Raw genomic sequence first — 22,590 nt, 5'->3', positions numbered from 1 at the left:
AACGTACACCAGTCACCATTTAATGCACTGGCAGTCTTCTGTCGGCTGGATTCGAACTCGCGTTCTAACTAACGTGAGTCCAGCTCTCTGCCAACCAGGCTATCATGGCTTTGTAAATCATAGTGGTAGATACGATTAAATAATTAAAGAGGTAATAAATAAATAAAATTAATTGAGTTTCTACCACGTTTCACATAAATAGTCGGCTGTGGCATCGCTGGAGCAGGAATGCCTCGTATTTTTTGACCAGGTCACACGCCGTGGACAGCGTGTGAACTAATAGACCGAGAGCACTTACAACCTCAATATATTCACCGTGCTCTTTGCGCATGTATGTCGGTTATTAGAACATGTGCTAGGATCGAACTCACAATTACTGGCTCTCAACGCCTTAACCGTCTGCGGTACTAGAGCACTTGAAACAAAACGAGATTTAACAATCATGCGGCTCAATATTCATTATTCTAACAGATTATGTAATGATTCGATCATTCTATTGTACAATTGATGCAATAATATAAATGAAAATATCAAGTTGTTGATAGAATAAATGTATAAAACTGTAGCCTAAACTGAAGAAAAAAAATTTGTCAGCACAGAACAGGAAATCGTTTTCTTTTTTAAAAAAAGAAAATAGCAGGAAATCATTTTCTTTTCAAAAAAAAACTTGTATATAAACAGAATCCTGTTTTAATTAACAGTTAGCTTCTACGTTTAATAAACATCATCCCTTGATGTCAAAATATATTTTTCAAAGATAAGGGTTCTTTGAAACCTATCGAACAAGATGGAACACAGGAAAAGAAACTCTTTAAGTAAACAAAGATTTTCCTAGGTTTATCTTAGGATGAAGATAAGAGATTACGAAGAAAGTGATAGGTTCTTATCTCAATATGCAAATGCATCACGACCCGGACAACCTTCATAATAAACTCAATGTTTACAAACAAGCTGAGTTTGCTAACTTTCATCTCACTTTTTTTTAAAGTTAAGTACCTTACAAAAATAGCAAAATTAATAAACTGGCGTTATCTCTTTAAAGAAAAGTTCAAAGTTTAAAAAGAAATTGAAAAACTTTTTTTTTAATATTATGCTGGATTTAGAATTTAATCATACTTCTAAAATCCATTTTAGAATAAACTATACTGAGGCTTTTTAAACTTAATTTTATTATGAGTCGAAAAAAGGAGCCAGGTTTTATTAAGAGGGGATGAAATTTTAAGCTAGAAAGCAAAGCATTTTGAAATTTTGTTATAACTATTTAAGATTCTGCCGATATAAAAAAAATAGCTCCAATAATTCAAGTTTAGAGAAAACATTTAAAATGCTTAAAGTTTGAAATTAGCTTTATCAAATTATCTTTTTAATAAATTTCTTTATGAAATTTCTTTATGATTCAAGATTTTAAGAGGATTTCTAACGAAATTTGGTAGAAATTTGAACAATTACTTCCAAATTTTGGATTTTGTCATTTAAAATTATACTATTTAAAGGGTAAAATTTAAGAATAATTTCTTGTTAATTATAAATGTAGTAGTTAAAAATCGAAATAGTTCAAAATAATTTTTAAAAAAAGTATTTTTATGGTATGTTCTTAGAGTAAATAATGGATTAATTCCCCGACATGGAGTGTTTAGAGTTCCCTCCAAATTATTTTGTCAATCCCGTTCGAAAACAGACTGAAAAGTTTAATCAGTTTTCGTCTTAAGAGAAGAGTGGAGGTATTCTTTTCTTCTCTTTTTGTTAAACAATTAATAATAAATAAACAATTTTGAGTAGAAACAAACTTTTTATTTTGAAACAAAATATTTCACCGACAGTATTTTTGTCCCTTTTTCATTAAAATAAAATTCCATACAAAATATATATTTAGAAATTGAGAATTTGATTGATGCATTTTAAGTAGTACAATCAGACAGCAATCAATCAGTAGGAAAGTTTCTTAAACTTGTAAAAATCGAGCATTGCACTTTACCATTAAAACCTTTTTGTCGTATTTTAATTTTTCACAATACTTAAAACATTGATTCGCGTGAAAATTATGAATCGAATGAATGGAAAAATTAACCGTTAACCATCAAACGATAAACCTCTGAAAAGTTGAAGAAATTAAGAGCGGCTCCAAAAACTTCGTAACAAAACAGACCCAATGTATACCTATTTAAGTTTTTTTTTAAATATTTAATTTACGTAAATAGTTCTGAAAAAAAAGATACAATGTAGAAGACAAAAAGTAGAATTAACATTTATGTGATCAAAAATTTCAATAGTTCTTCGAATTAAACCACTGGGCCCATATTATCCAGATTGCGGCTAACTTCCAGTTTTGAGCTTTTATTTCTTTATTTTATAACCGTCGTTGAACAGCCGACCCAATTTTTGGGTTAACGACTACTAATGTTCAATGCCGTAGCCTCGTAATTTTGAACCCAATCCGGAAGACAAGGGAACTCCTGGATCAAGTATTGGGGGAAATTGGCTTTCGTCGAAGACTTTTTGATGGAATTAACCCGCATTTGCTTTTCAAGGAACGGAAAACCACGAAAACCTCCCATGGTTAGTCTGACGGCAAGGGGATTCTAAACCATGATCTGTCTACCACTGAGGATATTTTACGTCAGCACTGAGATCTGTGCAAGCTGAATGCGGATTTTGTATCGACCACCCATCGCTGGAATTCGAACTCGGTCCACCTCATTAGAAGGAGAACGCTCTATCCTCTGAGCCATAGCAGCTCCAGTTTTGAGATTTAAAAAACATTAACCCATTTTTAAGATACAGTTATTCCCAGAAAGTGCGGGATTTGTAATTGGTTAAATCATCTGCACAAATTAATCAGCATATTTAAGGCATTATTGAGCTACGTAGAATTCCAAAAAAAAATTTCCGATTCGATGAAAATCCGAATATTAGCTCAGAGGTTATCGATATATTCTCCGTTTTTTTCTCTTTTCTTTTTTATCACACTGTAAAATACAAAGTGGCATTTCTTAAAAATTTAACACTGTAGAAAATTTTCCCATTTTTCAGGTTTTTGTGAGATTTGGTAATTATCATAAATCTTTTTAAAAAAAATTTTTGTCTGTTTTAAATTCTAATTCGTTTGTATTAATATTTATATTAAGTATTAGTTTTCTTCAATAGTGCGTGTAATCAGTGCCTTTTCGACTGATTATTTATATTTTTAGGTCTTTTCTTTAATCACACTGTAAAAAATTCAAGTAACGATTAAATGTACCGGTACTTTTTTCAGTTAAATATATTTTTACCAGAACAGAAAATCTGATATACAGTAATTTTTGCTGTAATAATTATTGTAAAATCTCGGAATCACGCAGATTAAATAAATTATATTGTAAAAACTACGATATAATATTTTACGGTAAAAAAAGATTCCATGGTAAAATGGATTTTACGAATAATACACCCAGAGAGCCGGTATTTTACAACGTAATTTGATCCAGAATTTTCACACACACGATCAATGTTTATTGAAATCACAACTTAGGTGCATTTTTAAAACTAATTTACGTTTCTTCAAGTTATAGTCAAGTCAAGTCTAATTATAGTATAAATATCAGTTGACGATTAAATAGTCTAAACGACGCATAACTGTAGCAAGAAATTGATTTGATTAGTAATAACGAAAGATATTTGAACATATATTTATTATTATAAATAATCAACCTTTTAATAATAATTATGTTTATCAGTAATTCAAATTGCATAACTTTCATATCTCATTATTAAGAGTTTTAAAATATTCATAAAATTTAACGAAGTTTTGATAAGAATCTCCATATCCAGACTTTTGGTTAGGAATAATTTGCTTTTGTAAAATGAACTGAAAAAGAATTTAAAAGCAGACGTTGTTTTTCTAGACATAATGCATATCCCCTGTTGTTTTAGTTTTTGTGCTGGAACACTGACAAAGCATATCGAAATAGCGTGCCAAATCGTTAGAGCACAAATATTTTAAAGTGTTCTGTCTAGCGTTAAACAATTTTGGTTACAAAACTATTATTACTTATAATTTAAAATGAAAAGTGTAGTTATATGTCTGAACTTCAAACAAAAAATATTATTTTATGCACGCTAAATGGTTAACAATAATAAACTAAAATCCCTAGAGAAATGTTTCAATGGCAGTTTAGAAAAAAAAATAATATTGATTATTATTCGAAGTTACCAACTCTTCCGGTTTATCCGAAAGATATTTTTTATGTATTGAAATAAGGAGCAAATTTATGCTCCCTATTGAAATAATAATAATAATTATTATTATTATTCGAAATTACCAACTCCTCCGATTTATCCGATTGATATTTTTTATGTATTGAAGTAGGTAGCAAATTTATGCTCCCTACTGAAAAAAAATAATCATAATAATTGTTATAATTCGAAGTTACCAACTCCTCCAGCTTATCCGAAAGATATTTTTCATGCATTTAAATAGGAAGCTTTGATATTTAATTCTTGATTTATTAAATTTGGTAAAACTGCACAGAGAAAAATTTCGGGTAAAACTACCGTTTCTGTATAGAAATGACATTTCTGGTAATAAAAACAATAATTCTGGTTAATAAAACGAAATATACGGTAATTAAACCATTTATTTAGTAATTTTTCCTTTCCTGTAGAAACGGTTTGCCGGAAATTGCGGCTTTCAAAATTAAAAATAGTTCCAATTTGCACACATTTAGTAAAAAAATACAAAACTTTGAAGTAAATTTAACGGAATAAAATTTTTAAATTCCATTACTAAGGAATCATGATAAAATTATCAAATTTTACCACATTTACTAAAATTTATAACGTACTTTAAAATTTTATTTTAATGTCAATTTTACCATAATAATTACCAGAGCTCTTCGGCTAATATAACCTAGTTTTTTGATATTGCCATACAGCCAGAAACTCAGTAGATTTTACATTTTCTGGGAGTTTTGATCATGTTTTTTTTTCTCAGTGTGATATTAACTACATCATATTTATTTAACCTAAACACGCATATAATATATGTGATTGATGCTGACGAAATTCATAAGAAATATTGTTGCTTAAAATTATCAAAGCAATAGTAATTTCACTACCATTAAAAAACTGCACATTTTGCTACTCACATAGAGTGTAAAAAAATAAATAAATAAATAAATACATTTTTTAAAAAAAAGGATTATAAACAACTTTTGAGCTAATGAACGAAAATCGTTATGTACTAAGACTCAAACTTGGTTCAAAAATGTAATTTCAATTATGTTAATTAATTAGTGCAAACGATATTATAAGTTATGAATTCAGACACAAAAACTTGCTTTCTCTGAATAAACATACCCTTATTTTCGCCGTATTCGTTTTCTTTCGAATTCCTTACCTTCGTCTTTCACTTTTTACATATTTTGCCATACATCGGGTAATTAAGCGAAACGAAAACTTTTTGCGCGCGATTATAAAATTCGGTAATCCAAAGAAGTTCCCATTCAAAAATTATTTTTTTAGTAATTACTTAATATTTATTTATTCTTTAATTACTTACAATTAATTTTAATGCATTGGTATGCCTAAACAATTGAATTTTAATGTATTCAAATTAAGTATGTAGTTTAAATTTAATGTGTGGAATCGGTCGAATAATTCCTGAGAAATCGAATTTTAACTAGACGATTTGTTTTCAAATTCGATTTCTCTGAATTTCTTATTCCTAAATTATTATATTTCCAGAGAAATCTAAACAAATATTTTGAGAAAAGAAAGGGATTGGGTCATAAGTTTAAATTTCAGGGTTGAGTTCATGGTCTGAAATTTTTTCTGAAGATTTACACTAAAAATTAGCGACACTCAGGGTACCAAAACTTTTTCTTATCATTCGGTCAACATCAGGATTTGAACCCGGGGAACCTATTTAGCAAGGTAGAGGACTAGCCCCGGTACCATCCCGTTACAAATATAATGGATTTAAAATATGGTGGTATATGTTAGAAAAGTCGTTTAGTCATAGTGGATCACAAGAAAGCTATCCTATCTCTGTATTGCCGCTGGAGAGACTACAATTTAGAGTAATTGCTGTTTCTACCATATCATATTTTATCAATCATATTTTAACACTTTTAATATTCTATTTAATATGCTCTACTTTGAAACAACTCCTGTTTTAATCACTTTTCATAGCACTGTTTTTGCTAACATAGTAAAATGATGCGTTAAAATTTGTTATTTTATGTTTTAATTTCCTGAATTTTTCTCAAATATAAAAATCTTCCGATAATCAGGATTTTTTTTAATAATTTAATTTTTTTATTCAATGTGAAAGACTTAAAAGCATATTATAGTATTTTTAAATTATGAATTATAAATTTGAGCCTAGACCAGTGTTTCTCAAACTTATGACTTTTGTGTACCCTTTCTAAATTTTTCGTAAAGCTGTGCACCACTAATAAAAAAAATTAATGTATTTTTTACTACAAAAAATTGCACAAAAGTTAAAAATCACAACTGGCTGTTGACACCACTAATTATTAACTGTTAACTCTGCAAAAAATAGCCAATAGAAAAATATGTAATAGCAAAATTTCATAGCTAGCTTTGTTTTTAAAAAAATTTTTAAATATTCGCTTGTTGCAAGATACTTCGCATAGGAACGCGTACCCCCACTAAACTGTTCCTGTACCCCTGGGGGTACGCGTACCACACTTTGGGAAACACTGGCCTAGACAAATACAAATCAGCACTATAGATTTGTTTAGATAACCTTTTTGTTTATATAACCATTTTGAGAGATCGAAGTCTCATTTTTTACCGTACTTTTTATAATGAATTTATGAATATGTGATTGACTGATTCACCATTTTATCAAATCAAAGTTTCAAGGTTAAGTAATAATTATAAAAATTTAATGAATTTTTTTATTTTTAGTTATATTTGCCTTATTGTATTTTAATTTTTATATATTGTGTTTTCCAATGAAAATTATTAAAACATAAAAATATTTTATCAAATATAAAAGTTAAAATCCTTGTTGACATAACGTAAACACAAAAAGAAGTTGTGCATCAACTTTGTGATATTTGTTTTAATTTTACTAACATTTTTTATGAATGAAACGTATTTCTGTTTTGAACAATTGATTAGATTTATTTGTTTTATTAGCTCACCGATACCATTTTATTTATTTCTAACCTTCAAAGATAAGTTATTTTGCGCAGTCGTTTTATCAGAGACGTTTTTAAGGATGGGCCCAGTGGGCCCTGGCCCAGGGCCCCGAGTTCTGATGGGGCCCCTGAAAAGTCTAAAAATCTCATTGCATTTTTTATTATTTCTTACTCATTTCTTTTTTTTTTTATTTCTAACNTTTATTAGCTCACCGATACCATTTCATTTATTTCTAACCTTCAAAGATAAGTTATTTTGCGCAGTCGTTTTATAATTTCTATTTGTTTAAGAAAGTACTGTATCTGAATTACTTTAAATTAATGTTTTGCGAATTATTAATCATGAATTATTAATTTGAGCCTAAACTAATACAAATCCACATTATAGATTCGATTATATAACCTTTTTGTTTATATAACCTTTTATATAACAATTCTGAGCGCTAAGGAAATTGAAGTTTCATTTTTGAGATACTTTTAATAATGATTTCATGAATACGTGATTAACTGATTCACCATTTTATCAAATCAAATTTTCGAAGTAAAATAATATTTATGATAATTTACAGATTTTTTTTTCATTTTTAATAAAATACAATCGAGCAAATACATTGCTTTATCGTATTTTAATTTTTATATATTGTATTTTCCATTGAAAATTATTAAAGCATAAAAATATTTTATCAAATACAAACGGAAGAATCTTTGTTGATATAACGTAAACATAAAAAAATTGTGTATCAAATTTGTGATATTTATTTTAGTTTTACTAACACTTTTAAGAAATGAAACGCATTTTTACTTTGAACAGTTGACTTATTTGCTTTATTAGCTCACCGATACCATTTCATTTATTTCTAACCTTCAAAGATAAGTTATTTTGCGCAGTCGTTTTGTAGTTTTTATTTGTTCAAGAAAGCAATGCATCTGAATGACTTCAAATTATTGTTTTATAATAGTTAGAAATCACTTAAATTTTTTAATTTTTTAAAATTTCTAATTGTTTTTTTATTTAACTCTTTATTTAAAGTTTAGGTTAATACGTAGTACTATTTACAATTTCCATTAATTAATCAAATTTTTTCCCTTTCAAAGAATCTCTTAAAGCATGAATCCCTTCACTGAGAAAAAAATTATGGTCAAAACTATTAGAATATGGTAAAATTTACTGTATTTCTGACTCTATAGGAATACCAAAAGCAAGGCAATTTTTACTACTTTGGTAATGAATTTGGTAAAATGAACAAAATATTGCTTCATAATGAGTCTTTAAATTTAGCAAATTTATTTATTTTATTAGCACACTAATACCATTTAATTTATTCTAACCTTCATAGAGAAGTAATTTTGCGCAGTCGTTTTGTAGTTTTTATTTCTCAAGAAAGTACTGCATTTGAATTATTTTAAATTAATGTGTTATAACAGTTAAAAATCACTTAAATATTTAATTTTTTTTTAATTTGTATTTATTATTTTTATTTAACTCTCTATTTGAAGTTTACGTTGGTTCGTAATACTACTTAAAATTTATAAATAATATCATAATTAAACCATTAATTAACCATTAATAAACCATTAATTAATCTCTTTTTTTTTCTTTCAAAGAATCTCTTAAAACATGAATTTCTTAACTTGAAAAAAAGTATGTCAAAACCAGTATTCCAAAAAACTACATTTTATTACAATTGTAGTTAACCGAAACTATAACTACTTTTTTTAAATGTAGTGACTGTAAACTACTTTCGCTACTTTTAGAAGACAAACTTAACTGGAGAAATTTATTTTCAATAAACAAAATAGTTTCAAGTAAAGAATTGGCTTGGTTAATTATGAGGAGGCATTAAGAAGTTTTAATTTATGTTAACATGAAATAGTTTTTTTATTCTAAAGCATTTTTCACGAATTTGTTCTTTTAACTTTCAAACTCAATGCTTTTCTCGACAGGACAGTGATTTAAGAAATGCTGGGAAATAAAAATATTTGTAATTTAAGTAATCAATGCTTTTTTGTATCCTTCAAGAAATAAAGTACAGTGCAAAAAAAGAACCGAAATACTCGGAATAACTTTTGAACTAATGATCGAATCTTCATGTTCTATGACTTCTTAATGGTTAATGGTAATGGTTATTAGAAACACCTCCAAATTATATTTGGTTTGGTATAATTAATTCCAACTTCCTTACCTGCAATTCTATTGAATTTTTGCTTTATCCTTACTACAATACTAATATGTGACTCAAAATATTAAAATTTTTTAATTTCATTTCTGAGAAGAATTCTACAAATACATACGAAGAGCGATAAGCATGGATAGAACATCAACTACAAATTTTTGTAAAAAGTTTTTCTTTCTCTTAAAATATGTTGAACAAATTTGAAAAAAAGCGTTATCTTCAAAATAAAACAATTTAAGCAATAATTAAAGCAATTAAAAGCACTTGTAATGTAATTATTCTTTTATTTAAGATATCAAAAACTTTTAGAATTTTATAGCAATTAGAATATTATGCCGAAAGGAGAAAACATTAACCTCACAATATGTGCGTGCACGAGATTCATTATTCACAGTGCCTTTCCTAAAAAGAAGTGGGAAACGAAATGTGTGTAATCCAATGAAAAAAAGAATAGTAAAATAATGCACGTAAGTAATGGTTAAAATAAGAGAATGTGAATAAAACTCAAACATAGTTTACTCCAATTATTACTCGAAAGTTACGAAAAGTTTCTGGCATGTAAAATATTTATAAGAAACAAAATTGTCTGTTTCAGATTATGAAAACATAGAGAATAAGTCTAAGGTAAATGGCCATAGTTTTTCTTTTTTCTCGAATGAAAATGAAATTAATAAAAATAGAGATGCAAGAAATGGTTATATAAATTTTAAATTCTCATATGGTCGGGATAGCCTGGTTAGCTAGGCGCTGGACTAACGTACGTGAGAATTGTAAATGGTGACTGGTGCACGTTAAATCAGTCGGATCACAAAGTCCTCCATGTTCTCAAAGCAAATTATACCTCTGGGGGAACTAAATTGGAGATTGATTGCTCTCGGTTCAGGTCAAAATTACGATTTGTGGATGAATGAATGGGTCAGCCCTATATATGGGTGTAAAGTATGGGTGAGGCAGAAGTCGAATTATTGGCCATAGATGGCACCACTGGAAAACAAGAACAATCGCACCCATTGCCTTAATGCGAACGACAACAACAACAACAAATTCTCTTATATTCCTTTAATGTATTTTAACCAAAAAATAATGAAATATTAAGAACAGAATGTGAAAAAAAATTTGAAAATAAATTTACTAGTGACCATCTCTCCTTAATGTCGAGGACAGTTGACCACCAGCTTCAGTGAAGGGCAAGGGAAGTTAAAACATTGAGAAAAACACTTCTCATACAGTTAATCACGAATCACTTACACTGTAAAAAATTCCGAGCCTTATTACGGTAAAAAATCCCGGAACAGTGGGCGTATCATCCGTAAAATTAATTTTACTATAAAATCCATTTTTAACGTGAAGTTTTATACCGTGTATTTTACTATAATAATTATTAAACTACAGTGATTCAGTAACTTTGCAATAAATATTTCAGTAGAAATTGCGGTAAGTCATATATTTGATCCGTAAAATTTCACTTAACAAAAATACAATTACAGTACATTTTACCGCAATTTGACTCGGAATTATTTACAGTGTATGATGAGTTGTAATTAATGAATTTTATCAAGAACAATAAGGGAAAAGAATCTGAAAAACAAAATAATGTACAAATTTAATCTATCACTTTCGAAAAAATTTTATCACATTTTTGGCAGAGGATTTTTCAAAGTTTATTCAAGTTTCATGGAAACTACGCATGAATCTTACCCAGCCATCCTTTTCGTTTGTGGTATAAGTTATGAATTAATATTGTTCATCATATTCAATAATTCATGCATCGCATTTTAATTTGTTAAACTGGTTAAAATCCATAATTGATGGCACACCTTTGGCTTGCATTTAATTTCAAAAGAAAAATTCAACCTTTCTTAAATAATTGATTCAATTTAACTCATCACTACTTTTTAACTCATCATTACTTTATACAGGGTGACCCAGGATTATTGGTACAAACTTTAAGGGGAGGTAGGGGGTCTCACAAGGATTTAGAAGTGCATTGCGACCCACGATTTGAAATGTCATGTGAAAGTAGCATGACAGATATGAGACACAAGATATCAAAAATCATCAGAAATCACATCATTAGAAATACAGTAGAGAGCCGATTATCCGGAACGATCGGGACTATCGCTTCTCCGGATAACTGATTTTTCCGGTTTTCTGAATCGCTACAAAAAGCCGTTTTTTTAGTGTTAAACCCAACTAAAAAAAATAAATATTTGGAAATAATCTTAAAAATAAGAAAAAACGATGAGGTAATAATACACTAATGATTATTTCTGAAATGATGGTAAGGTAAACATCTTTCAAAAAAGAAAGAAAAATCCTAAAATCCGATGAGGAAAAAAAAATTTTTTTTTAAAAAATTGCGGGAAAATGTATCGAATTTCGTTCCGGTTTTTTGGCTTTCCGGTTTTCTGATTTCCGGATAACGGGTTCTGTACTGTATTTATTAGCCGAAGATATTACATATGCTGTGGTAGATAATATGTGAAAATATCACAAAAGATGTTAAAAGTTTCCCACATTTCTATCGATGCATGTATAATATCGTCGGGCCATGAACTGTGAGACTCGCTCAAATGCATCTGAATTTTGTTGAAAATCCTCAGCGACACATACGGTTCTTGCAACCAGGTCCATTTCGGAATTCACAGGTATTGCGTATACAGCACTTTTCAGCTCACCCTAAAGAAAGAAATCCATGCAGCTTAAATCAGGAGAGCGTGGTGGCCAAAGAACCTGTCCAGCACTCCCAATTCATCTTCTGAACAACACACCCTAGCGGCGAACGAAGACGTTTCCGACTATACGTCGCAATGCAAATCTGAATCCCAGTGATGTCCCCTACCTCCCCTTAAAGTTTGTCCCAATAATCCTGATAGAGCCGCGATGGCTCAGGGGATCGAGCATTCGCCTTCCAATAAGGTGAATACAATTCGAATCCCAGCGATGACTGGTCGATACGAATTCCACATCCGGCTTGCATGGACCACAGTGCTGACGTGAAATATCCTCAGTGGTAGAATGATCTTGGATTGAAAAACCCTTGCCGCTAGGTTAACCGGGAGAGATTCTCGTAGTCTTCGTCTCCGTGTAATGCCAATGCTGGTTAGTTCCATCAAAAAGGTCCTCCACGAAGGCAAATTTCTTCCAATACCTGATCCGGGAGATCCCTTGTCTTCTGGATTGGGTCCAAAATTACAAGGCTACGTAGTTAAACATTAGTAGCCGTAAACTCGAAAATTGGGTCTGCTGTTCAACGACTGTTATAAAATAAAATAAAATAATCCTGGGATGCCCTGTATTTTAAATCAATCAAACTAAATTCACCCAGCCTTAGATAAAAATGAATGAAAAATTATTGATTATTTTATTCAATAATTCATACATGACTTCTTAATTATTTTAAGCGTTGTAAAAATGGTAATTAAAACTTGTATTTAATTTCGTATAAATGTGAAATTACTGATTCAATTTAAACCATCATCACTGTGTAATTTTGATCAGGCAAACAAATGTAATCTAACTTAAGATCAAAATTAATGAATTACAGTTATTTATCATATTTGTGCATAACATTCTAATGTTTTAAATTGTTTAAAAATAATAATCTATGGCACTATCTTGCATACATTTAATTAAAGCGAGCTTCAAGTTTACATTATGTTTTAAATAAATTAGGGACCCAATTTAAACCTATTAAAACTATCTTGTAAGAATGTTATTTCCCTTGTCTGTTTACCTTACTCCAGACACAAATACTTCTAAGAAATAATGTTACGAAATCCCATTCCGGGATCCATTTGATAAATTAGATTCTGCGAAAATGTTGAAAGGAATTTAGTGTAAAAAATAGCTGCAAGACAGGTAAAAGCTTTTCGAATATCGATTTATTGAAGACTTGGAAAAATATTCACATAAAATAAAAGAAGGTAAGAAAGTTTTGTTTGCTAAGTAAAATGTCTTTCGCCGAAGTATTTTTAAAATACACATTTTTAAAAAAAATACTTCTGAACGCTTATACGTCTAAATTTTTTTTAGATGAAAACACCATACATTTTTTCATTTATTTCGTTTTTTGTAAAAAAAAACTCTGAAGAAAAAGTTTTATTTCCGTTCCAACTTAATCAATTCAAACACTATTTTCATTTTACTGCATTTCGATACAACTTAAAACAATTCATTTTAAATTAAAATAATTTCTTCGCTTTTTTAAATAACAAACAACGGCAAACATCCTCGTATGCCCAAACAACAAACTTTTAATTATTGATTTCTGAAAAAAATAAAAAAGAGAAAAATACCATGAAACCAAAAAAGCAATTTAAGAGATTACATCAAATTTATATTGCGTTCAGCATTTATGGCACGCATACCACAGTGTAGTATGGTGGAGTTTTAAAAGTTGAATATTGCAATTTTATATTGCTTTAAGCATATATTACCAGTCCACGACTCTTATGCCACAGTGCTGCAAGGTGGAGTTTCAATATTAACATATTACAATTTTATATTGCTTTAAATATTTATTACCTATCCGCATCTCGCATGCCACAGTGCAGCACGGAGCGTTTAAACAGAAATTAGAAACTAATATCAACATTAACACTATTATCAACATTAAATGATATTAATTATTAGGAACTAACATTAGATTAATTTGTATACTTTTTTATCCATAAAGTTTTTAAAAAAGTACTTCGAAACACTATTACGCTTATTTTTTTTAAAGATTAAAACACCACGAATCTTTCTTTTTACTTAGTATCGAATAATAAAAAAAAGGTGGTAGAGTTTTTTTTTTTTTCAGTTTATTAAATTCTCCATTCAAATACTGTTTCTATTTCGAAACAACTTAAGTTTCATTTTAAGTTAGAACAATTTCTTCAATTTTTTTAAATAAAAAAAATTAATTAAAAAAGAAAATTCTACTAATGCCCTAACTAACTTCTAATAGACAATTTCTCAAGGAAAAAAAAGAACGTTAATTAGGAAATTCCACAATTAACCATAGCGAAAAAGTAGTCATCATAAAAAAAAGCGTTGACATGTTTGTCAAATAAAAGAAGTTAAAAATACCATAAAACCAAAGAAGCAATTTAAAAGAGTACACCAAATTTATATTGCTTTAAGCATTTATGATTAAGCCTTGGCACGCATACCACAGTGTAGCACAGTGAAGTTTCAACAGTTGCATATTGCACTTTTATATTGTTTTAAACACTATTACCTATCGTCGACACGCATACCATAGTGTAGCAAGGTGGAGTTTCAACAGTTACATATTGCAAATTTTTACTGCTTTAAACATACGTTACCGATTCGAGGCATGCACACCACAGTTGTAGTACGCTGGAGATTCAACAGTTGCATATTGCACTTGTCTGTCACTTAAAACATAGATTACCAATTCGCAGCAGGCATGCTACATTGTAGCACGATAGTGTTTAAATAGTTGCACGCGAGGAATTAAAAACATATTTTTTGCGTGTCAGCAATGCACTAACACCTTACAATGCAAATGTTTAAATCTTATTTAAAAAAAAACCATTACACTAAAAGTTTTTAAAATAATTTTAATTTTTATAAAATTGGTCTCTAGGTAAATATCGTATGTTTATATAGATACGCTTCGATTAAATTTCATACAAAAGACTTACATTTCAAAAAAATGTGCTTTTAATTGAAAATATTTTATATAGCATTTCTTTTAGAGCTAATTTTAAACATAAAATTTAAAAATCACGATTTTATATATATGGGTCATTCTCACGAAAACTGTCATTTTTCAGTTCATAAAATCCCAAAAAAGTAAACTGAATAAAAAGCTCTGAAACTTTTTATATTAATAGAATTATGTAATGGCATTATAAAGAAAGTATATATCCTATAAATTATACTTAATATTTAAATTAATTAATTTTTTAAATAATTAATTTATAATTAATTAATTTATAATAATTAATAATTAATTAATTTATTAAATAAATAAATTAATTAATTTAATAAATTAATTTATCAATTTTTTAATTTATTTTTCAAATTAATTAATAAGTAAATTAATTATTTTCACTATTTAAAAAGTGAGGGAATGACACTAATAGTGAGGGAATGATATTTTATTTTAATACATGTTTTTATCTAAGTTACATCTACCTAAAGTTTGAAAATGATAACATACTAAGTATATCTAATATTTATTATAATTTAGTCTTATATATTTAATAGTTTTTACAGGTTTGGGAAATAAAATTGGCTGGCACGATTGAACAAAAAAAAATTTAATAATATACTCATCTTGAATCATTCCCTCACTTCAGCGTCATTCCCTCACTTTATACACTAGTGAGGGAATGACGAATTCAATAAAATTTAAAAATAACAGTTAGGCCTAATTAATTTCTGAAGTCAATCACATACAATTATATTCATACAAGAAAGCAACATATAATTATCCACTTTCTCGATGAAGTTGTATTTTATTTTACTCTAAAAAATGACATGAGGGAATGACAAATGTAAAAAATTTTACCTGGTTTGATTCATTCAAATTTATTCCACAGCAAAGCTTCTTTAAGTTGAAGATGGAAACATACTGCAATTTTGTTCTATGATGCCAGTTGTTAACTTCTGAAGTTTTTATTAAAATATTTTTATTCTAAGAAGATTGCAGGTGATAAGAACATTGTTGTGAGGGAATGACGCGAAACACTGGGGACAAAGTTTAAAATAGTGCTGTGTTAATATTTTTATCAGAAATTAAATTTAAAATTGATTTTCTGAATTCTATATTTCAGTATTCTGAAATAAAAAACACGAATTTGTAAAAAAAAAAATTTTATTTCAGAAACAATTTTTTTCTTTTTTTAAATCAGCAGTGGGGACAAGTGAGGGAATGACATATTGGTATATTTTAATTACCTAAAATGAATAAAAAATAAAAATTGATAATTTTATTTTTATTTTTTTGTTAGCTTGTATTCTGAAGGACACTTTCCCTGAATTTTTTTTTCTCGTAAGCTGTAAAACAAGCACAAAATATACTGGGGACATGAAAATGACTGTTTTTGTGAGAATGACCCATATAAAAAAAATTTGTTAAGGATATGTTTAATTCCTTCTAATAAAGCAAAAGTAGTAATTAATATATCACTAAATATTTCATGAAACTGAAGAAATAAAGTTCTTGTATATGTAAAAGAATAGGTTTCTAGCTCTTTTATCTATGATAAAATATTTAAAACAAAAAATAATTTCCATTTTTAATATTTTCAAAATCCCAGCGGTGTCCTTTTGAAGTATTAAAAAGCTGCTGTGATTCAGAGCACCGTTATTTATTAACAAAAAAGCTATGTAAACATTTTTTATAAAAAAATGAAATATTTATCAAAAGTTAAGAAGAATCCAATTTGGAGTCTTATGAAAAAGCTTTTATCAGTCCCAAGTTATAAAGCTTTTTCCTCGGTAAATAAGTTAATCTATTGTCAATACACCTGTCAAAGGATTTGCATTCTTTTGAAAATATTATTGAGTGCATCCACGTGAGATTATACTTTTTGAAATTCTTGATTGAATTTTGCATTGACTTTATTATACTCTAAAGAAAAATAAAGTTAAAGATAAGGTATTATATTTTTGCAGCATTTGAATTAAATATATTTATAATTTTTTTTCCTTGCGTATGTAAAACAACTAATACGCGGTGAGAAATTTCAAGTGTAAAACAACGTATTTTCGCTTTGACAACATTTTCGTAGTGAAAACCTTTGCAAAAGTGTAAGAAAAACAAATACTTTATTAGAGAGTCGCAGTGGCTCAGGGGATTAGGATCGTTTGCCGCCCAATAAGATCATCAATATCAGTGATGGCAGGTCGAAATAAATTCTAATCGCGACTCGCAACAGCCACAGCGTGAAATATACTTAGTGGTTGACGAATCTTGAGTTAGAATCTCCTTGCCGTCGAGCTAACCGTAAGATGTTTTCGTGAGTTTTCCTCTTCCTATAACGCAAACGCCGGTTACTTCCCATCAAAAAGTCCTCTATTAAGACTAGTTTGTCCCAATGCTTGACAATGGAGTTCCCTTGTCTTCTGGATTCGGTTCAAAATTAAAACGCTACGGAGATGAACATTGATAGTCGTAAACTCGGAATTGGGTCGCTTGTTCAATACCGGTTATAAAATAAAATCGAATAGCCCATTGCGTAGCTTGAGTGCGGCACATATAAAATACTACTCCCACAACGTTACGGAATACCTTTTACACCTATTTCGAACATAAACTCGGTAAATTGAATATCTAACTTGTAAAAAATGACGACAGTTGTTTTTTTGATTTTCACTTTTATTAAGTAGAAAGCAGAAGGCTGTGTATTTATCGATTTTTTTTTTCTTTACGTAAGCAGTTGATAGTGTGGACACAGATTATTTGTGTTTATACTGATTAAATATCTCTTTGAAACGTAGTAAAACTTTTGTTGCATTTTCTTTCTTAATATTGTTAGAATATTGCATAAAATATCCAACTGAAAAAAATTCATTAAACTGATAACTACTTGCAAAAAATGATATTCTGCATTGTAAAAATGTGATAAGAGCTTATAAAATAATAAAAAAATAAAAAAATGTCAACAGAATTTGAAAGTACGTAGTAGAATGTTAGAGAAGTTTAGATTATTTTGTTTTCTTTAATAAGGCCTTTTTATTCGAAGAGTCATTTTTACTAAACTAAAAAGTATGCAGAATGCTATGAGCTAGGAAAAAAAATTTTTACTTCTTACTATATGAATTTGGCCTGCCACTCACTAAATTATTTTAAATTTTTAACGTTTTGAAATTAACGTTTTAAATTTTTACATGGTCAAACTGTCAGACCTAAGACGATTGCTATAGTTTAAATCTGGAGACAGCGCAGAGAAAATAGAGCCGTGGGTAAACCCGTTTTATTAATGGTATGAAACTGCATGATGTTTATTTTTCCAGCCCAAATAAAGATACTATTTCTTCTTTTTGGTGGAACTAACAAACTTTCGTGTTGCATAGAGAAGAAAACCACGAAAACATCTCACGGTTTGCCTGACGGCTAAGGGACTCTAACCCACGATCCGTCTACCACTGAAAACATCTTTCGTCAGCAATGTAGTCGATGCAAGCTATGTCCGGAATTCGTATCGACCGGCAATCGCTGGCATTCGAACCCGGTTCACCTTATAGGAAAGCGAACGCTCTATCCCCTGAGCCACCACCAATCTACAAAGCATAATAAGCACATTCAAAATATACTTTTAGTGGTATTAATCCAATAAAAGGCAATAAAATATCAGCCAATGTCCATTTGAAGCAAATTGCGTCGGTCATCAAATAGCATCACGATGGCGCAAGCTAAATACGGCACTCTTACACAGAGGTCATCGCGTGGATGCTGGTTTAGTACAGCACTTCCACACACAGGTCATCGCGTGGATACAGCTTAGTACGGCATGCCTACGCACAGATCATCGTTATGATGCCGGCGAAATGTGGCAAGCCATGGTTCATGTGATAGAGTGATCAATTGAAGCGGGTTCGAGCCCCAGAGATGGTTGGTAGATGCGAATTCCGCACCTGGCTCACACAGTCCACAGTGCTGACATGAAATATCTGTAGACGGATCATCGGTTAGAGTTCCCTTGCAGTCAGGCTAACCGATGAAGGTTTTCGTGGTTTTCCCCTCCACGTAACGCAAATGAGGGTTAGTGCCATCAAAAAATCCTCCACGAATGTAAATTTCTCAAAATACTTGATCCAGGAGTTTTCCTTGTGTTCTGCATTGGGTTCAAAATTATATGGCTACGGAGTTGAACATTAGCACCCTCAAACCCAAAAAATTGGGTCGGCTGTTCAACGACGGTTATAAAATAAAATTAAAAAAGACATAGAGCTCGTAATGAAGGAATTAATAAAACAGTCACTTGAGGAGTTATTAAAGATAAAATTTCTATATTAGCTTTCTGTTTAAAGAATTTGCATTATTTTGCAAACCAATGGACATAAATAACATTATTAAATCACTTTGCTTGGCTCAACTTCGTATCTGCAACGCTAAGGAAAATGAGTAAAAAGTAATCTGCTATTTTTTCAGATTAAGGAAAGAACTTTAGAAGCTTCTTTGCATTTTAATTTCATGCCAGAAATTGTTTTTTAGCTATTAATAGAGAAAAATTTTCATAAAATCTTGGATAAAGTTAAAAACTCAATTACCAAAGCAGTAAAACTTTATTATACTAGTTTCACAACACGTTAACTAATAACAAAATCCTAGTTTCCTGAAAATGATACAATAGAATAACAATTTCGAACTATTATTTAACCAAGTCACGTTCTCAATAAATTTTGTCTGTTCGTTAAATGCGTAGAAACATACGAGAAGGATTTACATGTAATGTATTCCTTATTGTGGATAATTTTCTATCTCAATGACAAAAGAGCAAGGTCGTATTGACATCGAATTATTTTGAGCGTGTGTTCCTTAATTGTTTGAGAGGAAAAAATTTCAATTGAAGCTTTATCTCTATTCGCTTGTATCTTTTAAAAGACTAATATGTATCGGAATAATATACGTTTTTGTTTCGTTTTTTATGCATTTTTTAAAAGACTATGCATCGGAATAATATACGTTTTTGTTTCGTTTTTTTATGAATTTTTTTAAAGGACTATGCATCGGAATAATATACGTTTTTGTTTCGTTTTTTTATGAATTTTTTTAAAAGACTATGCATTGGAATAATATACGTTTTTATTTCGTTTTTTATGCATTTTTTAAAAAGACTATGCATTAGTATAATATACGTTTTGTTTCGTTTTTTTAATATTCTAAGAGAGATACAAAAGTGTTACATATTTAAATTTTTTTCCAGTTACACAGTGGGTCAGCATCCAAGGTTTCGTGGCCAAAATTAGATAAAATTTGTTTCAAAATTTGGGGGGTTTTATTTAGGGGTTTTTATGTGCAGGTAACTTGAATTCATAGTTGAAATTTTGAAATACACTAAAAATACCCAAAAAAACAAAATGGCGGCTGAAATATGGCGAGCAAAAATAAAAAAAATGATATAGTGCATTTAAATAATTAAATATAGCAATAAAAGTATAATAATTTTCGTAATTCCACATTAAAAATGAAAAGCAAATTATATTTCCGAAGTAATATTAGAAAATAACACGAATTAATTATAAAATAATGCGAAAACATGAAAAAAAAACATAATTTTTGTTTCTTGGTATATTTAGTCCACCTTTGCAAAACGGGAAAAATGGGGCAGGTTTTTTCGAAAGAAGAAACATCAAAGAAGACATCAACAAAAAAGTTTAGCTAATTACCTCATGGAACTTTTTGGAACTAAGTTTCAAAAGTCATTCAAATATTGTAAAATGTCAAATGATAAGAGATAAACTATGAGTTTGTCAAGAGTATTAACTAATCCAACGAATTGAAAAATTTTACTATAATTTCAGACGAATTACTCTGATAAAAATGTAACAGTCAGTTGAAATTCCTATATATATTTCTGAAATAAAAATTTAAAAGTTGTATTTAAAAAAGGAATTTTAACATATTTTTCATTACATTGTACTCTCGTCGGTCCAAAAAGTAAATTATAATGTTTGGAATGATTATGAATACTTAATTTTGGCTTTATTAAAACTGCCTACACATATTTTAGTTGAAAATTTAATTTTTGACTTTTGACCAAAGATCGTGGTCTTCTGGTCCACAGTGAATTAGAGTGAAAAAATATAAGGTGCATTAATTTTACTAGAAAATAATAATTACAAAAACTTAAAGCATTAATTGGATTAAACACTAATTATTATACATCACATTATTCATATGATATATTGATTATTTCATTTTCTAAAAAAACGAGCCACCATGGCCCAGCTATTTAGACAAAGAGTAGTCGCTGTAAAATACAGATTCTCTACCCCCAGTTGTGACTTGAAGCCCACTCAACTTCAGATCGATGGGTACCAACTTATATGGAAAGTAAAAGCGGTCGGTACGCAATGCTAATCATATTACCACCTTATGCTTTAATTCATGAAATTGTGGAGTCTTAACCACTAAGACACGTCTGGCCCACAATGAGTTGTAAAGGGAATACTTTACTTTTACTGGAAGAGAAAAAAATTAATTCCAGATTTTTCATGAGGCTAAATTCATAAACGGAGCAGTTTGATTTTAATTTGAAAAATAAAACTCTTGCGTTAATTACTTGGGGGATAAAAATATGTTTTATTGTTTCATGTACTGTTAGCGCATATCTTTATGCTCTTTAATGTATTAAACCATAGCATTAACAAAGAAAGAATTTATATGCTGTGATTTAATACATTTCTCAGGTTCATAATTAATTTATTACTTTCATGTTTTTTTTATTAAAAGTAAGATTTATATTTCTGGTGTCAAAACGAAACATGCACCGAATAAAAAAATTTTAAAAAAACTTTGAATATGAGAAAAAAAACTCGATAAATGCAAAAAGAAAGGGGGAAAAAATTAGGAATTAAAAATAATAAAAAAATAGTCAAAGTAAACAATACCAAAAAGAAAACTTTCTAAATTGAATATTTATTGAATAATTATTAGATAATATTGATTTTTAATATTAAAAAGTAATTGATGCTTGTCGTGTAATATTCTTAAATAAAAGCTGAAAAAATTTATTGATTCAAAAATACTTCAAACGATTTTAATGTTTTTCGAGTGGTTTTTCCTGTTCTTTTTGTACTTTAATCTTAGTTTTGTTTTTCATAATATTACTAATAATATATCATTAGGCGGAGAAAAAAAATTCAGGTTAAATTACTATGCTTGTATAATAATAACATGCTTAGTTTTAAAAAAAGAAGAAGAAAAACATTATTTCGGTAATAAAACCAAAATTAACGGTATTTATGGAATAAATGATTTTTATGTCATACCTTAATATCATAATAAAATTATCAAACTTTGCCAAACAGCATGTTATTAAACCCACAAATTTTATTGCTAATTTTACCAAAACACATTAACAAAGCGCTTCGGTAAAAATTATCGAGCTTTTTAGTATTCCCATAGAATCGGAAACACCGTAAATTTAATCATATCCTGGCATTTTTGGCAATACTTTTTCTCAGAGCTGCGATGACTCAGGGGATAGAGAGTTCGCTTTCCAATGAGGTGAACCGGGGTTCGATCCCGGCGATGTCTGATCGATACGAATGTCGCATCCGGCATGCACCGCCGACAGTGC

At 29.3% G+C, this 22,590-nt stretch overlaps 1 protein-coding gene and 1 long non-coding RNA gene across 2 annotated transcripts in view; one reads left to right on the top strand and one right to left on the bottom strand.

Annotated features, from left to right (window-relative positions):
* LOC122269162 (uncharacterized) overlaps positions 1-22,590 on the bottom strand; it is a 54,698-nt gene that overhangs the window by 1,446 nt on the left and 30,662 nt on the right. The gene's annotated exons all lie outside the window — the stretch shown is intronic.
* LOC107450968 (transient receptor potential cation channel subfamily V member nanchung) overlaps positions 1-22,590 on the top strand; it is a 107,903-nt gene that overhangs the window by 60,067 nt on the left and 25,246 nt on the right. The gene's annotated exons all lie outside the window — the stretch shown is intronic.

Source organism: Parasteatoda tepidariorum, chromosome X2 (assembly GCF_043381705.1).
Source record: "Parasteatoda tepidariorum isolate YZ-2023 chromosome X2, CAS_Ptep_4.0, whole genome shotgun sequence".
Taxonomy (NCBI): Eukaryota; Metazoa; Arthropoda; class Arachnida; order Araneae; family Theridiidae; genus Parasteatoda; species Parasteatoda tepidariorum.
This window is presented reverse-complemented; position numbering and strand designations above follow the sequence as displayed.